The following is a 7,131-nucleotide window of genomic DNA, read 5'->3' as shown; positions in this document are numbered from 1 at the left end:
CATCCAGTCTTACACACATACACACTGACACCCTATACTGTGCTTGTAAGTTACAATTTCTCTGTCCTACTTTTTATGTGTTTGTCTGTCTCTTGGAAAGGTTTGGGTGTCAGGTTTTTTAGAATTGCTCTAAAAGCATTTAAGGGTGCTCACAATTGGTGCATCATTATCTCTGCATTAGTTGGTGCAATTTACTACCACAAATAGAGGTAATTGTGAAAAAGAAATTGCACACAATTGCAAGATATAAAGATGCAATTGTTAGATATAAAGTCGTAATCCCAAGAAATAAAGTTGCAATTACAAAAAAATATGGCAAATAAAGTCACACTATGAGATATAAAGTAAAAATTGTGAGATCACATTATTATAATGTCAGTTGTGTGAAAAATGTTGCAATTAAGAAAAATCGTAAGTGCAAGAAATAAAGTCACATTGTGAAATATAGGCACAATTACGAGAAAGAAATTGCACGATATTTAGGCACATTGTGATATATAAAAATGCAATCTAATGTTATATTACAATAAATAAAATAAAAAGGTTATCTTTTTGTCTCACAATGTGATTCACTGAGAAATATAAAGTCGCAATTACCTTTTTTTTTTTTTTTTTAATCTGAGGGGGAAACATGCTTCCATACAAATTGCTTTTAATATCACTAGTGGAGTCAAAATTGTTTGCGCGTGTGTTCATTTTGTTAAATCGATTATCTAAACTGATTTCATTGACGTTGTGTACTTTACCGCATTAATGTACAGTACTGTTGCATTAGTATTTTTTTTTAAGATGCAGCACTTGCTTTTTTGGCTCAGTTAAGTGTATAAATCTCTAAAACTGACATAATCCAGATAATGTAAGTCATTAGTATTTCTCAGCATGAAAATAACTGTGGTTTGGAGAGTCTGGCACACTGCAGTACTGCTACATGTGAAAGAAAGAAAAAGATGGTCTTCTGTTGTGCCTCTTCTTTCAAGTGAGTGGGCACACGCTCGGCCCCATCGCCCACCGCCTGCCACATTATTTCACACCTTCCGCACACACTGCCAAGGCTGAGGTCACCAGGCTTTTCATTTGAAATTCCTGTACATCGTCATACTAGTGGTTGTCTTTGTGGGTCTGTGTGTAGGTGTTTGATTCTATGGAACAGTGTGACTCATACGCTTTCATAGAAGCTTCTACTTGCCTCATAGCTCAGCTCTGCCTTCAAAGCACACAATAATCAAGTTCTCAAGGCTTTCTGCCAGTGACAATGCTCAAAAGCACAGACAAAGACAAAGAACAACAACAAAAACAAATGGAACTCGGCTATGGGTGTTGAGTTTGATGAATTCTAGTCTGAATCTATGCTAAAGATAGTTGGGAAGGTTGTGATCAGCAGATAAGAGGGGAACTGGGAGAAAGTGAATAGCTGAGGCTTGAAATGTAACCTTTAACACCTTTTCTTCTTCTAAGATGGAAGAGGGCTGTTGCAGCAAAGATTGTTATAGAAGATCTGTCTGTCTGTAAAAGAGGTCTCTTTAATATCGCACTTGGTTCTCTAGACAACAATCAGAGGATTGAGATTTGATTGAGCAATGGGAGAAATTGGGAACAAATGGAGATGCTTCCATTTAGATTATCCAATATATCAAAGTCAAAGAAACAAAAAAAATGACCAATGAATTTACGCTACTTTCATGGAAGTTTATCACTATATATATATATATATATATATTTAAGGGTGCTCACAATATATATATATATATATATATATTCATAGATGCTTCTACTTGCCTCATAGTTCAGCTCTGCCTTGCTTCACAATAATCAAGTTCTCAAGGCTTTCTGCTAGTGAAGATGCTCGAAAGCACAAAGACAAGGAACAACAGCAAAAGTAAACAGAACTCGGAAATTTCACAGAAATAAATATACAACCGGAATTCTGGAAATGTTGGGACGTTTTTTAAATTTGAATAAAATGATAACTAAAAGACTTTCAAATCACATGAGCCAATATTTTATTCACAATAGAACATAGATAACATAACAAATGTTTAAATTGAGAAATTTTAAAATTGTATGCACAAAATGAGCTAATTTCAAATTTGATGCCTACTACAGGTCCCAACATAGTTGGGGCATCAAGTCTGGGCATCAAGGTTATGAGTTTCTGGAGTTTTGGTGTTGGAATTTGGTCCCATTCTTGCCTGATATAGGTTTCCAGCTGCTGAAGAGTTTGTGGTCGTCTTTGATGTATTTTTCTCTATAGGTGAATGATCTGGACTGCAGGCAGGCCAATTCAGCACCCGGACTCTTCTACGACGCCATGCTGTTGTAATAGCTGCAGTATGTGGTTTTGCATTGTCCTGCTGAAATACAAAAGGCCTTCCCTGAAATAGATGTCGTCTGGAGGGGAGCATATGTTGCTTTAAAACCTTTATGTACCTTTCAGCATTCATAGTGCCTTCCAAAACATGCAAGCTGCCCATACCGTATGCACTTATGCACCCCCATATCATCAGAGATGGTGGCTTTTGAACTGAACGGTGATAACACGCTGGAAGGTCTTCCTCCTCTTTAGCCTGAAGGACACGGCGTCCGTGATTTCCAACAAGAATGTCAAATTTGGACTCGTCTGACCATAGAACACTTTTCCACTTTGAAACAGTCCAGTTTAAATGAGCCTTGGCCCACAGGACATGATGGCGCTTCTGGACCATGTTCACATATGGCTTCCTTTTTGCTTAAAAGTTCACATATGGCTTCCTTTTTGCTTTTTGCTAGCTTTAGTTGGCATCTGCAGATGGCAAGGTGAATTGTGTTTACAGACAGTGGTTTCTGGAAGTATTCCTGGGCCCATTTATTAATGTCATTGACACAATCATGTCGATGAGTGATGCAGTGTCGTCTGAGGGCCCGAAGACCACGGGCATCCAATAAAGGTCTTCGGCCTTGTCCCTTACGCACAGAGATTTCTCCAGTTTCTCTGAATCTTTTGATGATGTTATACACTGTAGATGATGAGATTTCTAAAGCCTTTGCAATTTTATGTTGAGGAACATTGTTTTTAAAGTATTCCACAATCTTTTAACGCACTCTTTCACAGCTCTGCCCATCTTTACTTCTGAGAGACTCTGCCTCTCTAAGACATCCCTTTTATAGCTAATCGTGTTACAGACCTGATGTCAATTAACTATTAGTTATCTATCAATTAAATTAGTTGCTAGATGTTCTCCCAGCTGAATCTTTTCAAAATTTCTTGCTTTTTCAGCCATTTGTTGCCCCCGTGCCAACTTTTTTGAGACCTGTAGCAGGCATCAAATTTGAAATGAGCTCATTTAGTGGATAAAAGTGTAAAATTTCTCAGTTTAAACATTTGTTATGTTATCTATGTTTTATTGTGAATAAAATATTGGCTCAAGTGATTTGAAAAAAAAAAACGTCCCAACATTTCCGGAATTCGGGTTGTGTGTGTGTATATATATATATATATATATATATATAATTTTAGCTATTTATTTCTGTATATTTAATTATATATTTTAGTGATAAACTTCCATGAAAGTAAAAGAAATCCTGTTACCAGGATCCTGTCTACACTGTAACATGCTTAAAGGATTAGTTCACTTTTACATAAACTTTTGCTGATAATTTACTCTTTCTTTCTTCAGTCGAAAAAAAATTAAGGTTTTTGATGAAAACATTCCAGGATTTTTCTCCATATAATGGACTTCAACGGACACTAAACGGTTCAAGGTCCAAATGTCAGTTTCAGTGCAGCTTCAAAGGGCTTTAAACGATACCAGACGAGGAATAAGGGTCTTATCTAGCGAAACGATCGGTCATTTTCGAAAAAAATACAACTGTATATTATATGCTTTATATAAACAAACGTTCGCCTTCTAAGTGCCTCCGCCAAAACCGCATTTCTGTATTCTCCAAAAAGCTTACGCTGTATGTCCTACGCCTTCCCTATTCAACTTACAGAAAAAAATGTAACTGGCGCTGCGTTCGTTCTGTAAGTTGAATAGGGAAGGCGTAGGACATACAGCGTAAGCTTTTTGGAGAATACAGAAATGCGGTTCTGGCGGAGGCACTTAGAAGGCGAACGTTTGTTTATATAAAGCATATACAGTTGTATTTGTTTCGAAAATGACCGATCGTTTCGCTAGATAAGACCCTTATTCATCGTCTGGTATCGTCTGGTACCGTCTTCGACTGAAGAAAGAAAGACATGGACATCTTGGATGACATGGGGGTGAGTAAATTATCAGCAAAAGTTTATTTAAAAGTGAACTAATCCTTTAAAAATGGAAGTGGAAGAGTAAATTCAAACAAACATATTACAGTCAGTCACATTTATTAACATAATTTTCATTGTTTCGAAAAATAAACCAAAAAGCCAAACTAAAAACACAATTCATAATATGAATAACCTTTATTTCTCTAAAGCAATGTGAAAATTATGGAAGCTTGTTTCCGCCACTGAATAATAATAATAAAAAAAAAGTAATTCTGACTTTTATTCCTCGCAATTGAAAGTTTACATCATACAATTCTGAGAAAAGTAGTCAGAATTGCGAGATGTGAAATCGCAATTTCAAGGAATAAAGTCAAAATTGTGAGATAAAAAGTTGCAATTACCTTTTTTATTTTTCTCACAACTTTGAGATTTTTTTTCCCTCAGAATTGAACTCGCAATTGCAAGTTTATATCTCGCAATTCTGACTTTTTTCTTGCAATTCTGAGAGAGAAAAATATTCTTTTTTTTAAATTTTTTATTCCATGGCAGTAACAAGCTTCCATAAAACAGAAACATCTGAGACTAAGTTAATATTTCAGTTAATATCTAAATCTTTGAACCATACAATGTTCTTCTGTAAGCCTGAACCTGTAGCCGATCCACACAAACACACGGCAGAGAAGCCATTATGCCTTTAAGTCATTAAAAGTTAGAAACTACAACAAATAATTGAATGAGGTGTTCCAGTTTAATACTCGCTGTTGTGTGTTTGTGTTTTGTACTTTTTGGGAACACAGTGACCGATCAGTCTTGTCAACATGATCAACAGTTTCACGTCTTAACAAGTGTGTCTGTGAGCACAGTGTTTGTAGAGCATGTAGCAATGGTGTAATGGAGGGTGGGCGTACGGCCACTGAGAGGAGAAAAACGCCTCATTATCGCAGCTAATGGGAAGGCCTCCTAACACGAGCCCTTTGTGGGGGACCGGACACGGTCACCACAGCAACCATCACCACAGCAACCACCAACACAACTTACACTGGCTGCACCACTGAGACCATCATGATCCTGTTATTAATACTCGCACTTGATGTTTTACAGGAAAGAAAAATCACAACGGAAAATTCCTTAACATCTTTTTTTGTTTCATCTGTGGCCAGATTTGCAATTAAAAGTCTGAAATCTCAAACATTTCTCCTCAAATATTTCCAAAAACTAATTATACTTACTGCATGTGTCATTTGTGACTGTTTTTATTCTTCTCAGAAGGATCTTTATGAGAACTCAGTATGACTGAGTATCATGAGCTATAATAGTGAATCCTCTGAGCGATAACGTTTTATTTTGGGGACGGCAATGAAAAGGGCAGTGAAAGATGAAGGAAATGTGGACAGGTTAGGAGATGAGACTCGGTCTTAGTGATTCTTGTCACGCTCCCTGTCAAATCAGATTGGAACAAATCACTCAAAAGAAAATCATATTTTCCAGCTTGTTACCGTGACGATGCTGCCTGAATCAAAAGTTTCAGCCGATGCATTCTCCCATCAATCATCTCTCTGTTATCTGTAACCACCTGTCTCTACCAAGCACTACATATTGCTCCAAGTGCATACAGTTAAAGCACTTTTGGTCAGACGTCTTCTGAAGTTACCAATGGTAGTTTAAAAGAGCTGCCAGGAGTAATGCAATGTGACTTATATAGCCTATAGCCTTTTCTACACCTTCTCATCTTATCCAGGTGAATATATCAGGTTCAGTCTGTCTATTTCTGCCAAGGTGACATAATTTGGTCTGAATTTCTCCCTGAAAAAGTATCTTGATCTGTTAGATTTTACCTGAAAATAGAGCTCGACATTTGTCATGTTTCTGGGCTCCTTTTCAACTATAGGCACTTTTCACTCACTCTCATTTTTAGACTTATTTGTTAATTTAATCTCTCTTTATTACCAAGAGTCATGCACTTTTCCACCACAGTGTCATTTCTACATCTCATCTCAAATGATGTATTGTGTTTAATAGCATTCTTTGGTAGACATGATGGTGATGGAATTGAAATAAATAAAAAAAAATTAATAAAATGTCTGATTCCTACGGAGCACCGCACATTACATGCAGAAAAAAAAAAAAAAAAGTGAACTGCAGCCATCAACTTATTGCTCGTGCTCACATTCGTGCAGACGTAACATGCAAGAGACTGAATGTGATTCAAGGTCCTGATATACTCTTGGAGAAGTTCCCTTTTCTTTGCATGACACATTGACATTACAGTACAGAATAGCGCTTTTAGCATTATCCTGAACATTGTATAAGCATTTGTTTCATATTCGTGTCATTGAACGGAAGAGAGGTTCTCGGAACGCTCATAAATGTCACATCCTTTTGACTTTCTTGGTGAAATCAGGCCCTTCGCATAAATATCAGTCTACAGGCTTTCATAGACAGTGTTGCCAAACTGCTTTCAATTGAAAGTAGCTAAAACTGGTAGCTAAAGGTGGCAAATTCATTGATCTATATAAATATGAATATAGATAAAGTTTGTCCAAGAAGTTGCTAGATTTGTCCCTAAACTTTTGAAAAAAGTCTCAAAAGGGGCGGTGAAGTCACTAAATCTAGTGACAAAATCCCTAAATTGGCAACACTGTTCATAGATAACCTGGGAAGTCGGGGAAGATTGTGTTTTTTAAGTTTTGTTACAAGCTGTTTATGCATTGGTAATAAAAAAAAATCCATCAAATTAAATTGAATAATCCTTTTGTATTTTAATTAAATAATTGAACAATCCTTAATCAGTTATTCAATTAAAATACATAGTGATTATTCAATTCAATTTGATGGAATTTTACTATTAATTAAATTGCGTAAATCTTTAAAAAGGCTTAAAAATTGTATTTTCATGCATTAATTGC

This window comes from Ctenopharyngodon idella, chromosome 23, assembly GCF_019924925.1.
Source record: "Ctenopharyngodon idella isolate HZGC_01 chromosome 23, HZGC01, whole genome shotgun sequence".
In the NCBI taxonomy this organism is placed as follows: Eukaryota; Metazoa; Chordata; class Actinopteri; order Cypriniformes; family Xenocyprididae; genus Ctenopharyngodon; species Ctenopharyngodon idella.
The sequence above is the reverse complement of the archived record's forward strand: the minus strand, read 5'-3'. Positions refer to the sequence as shown.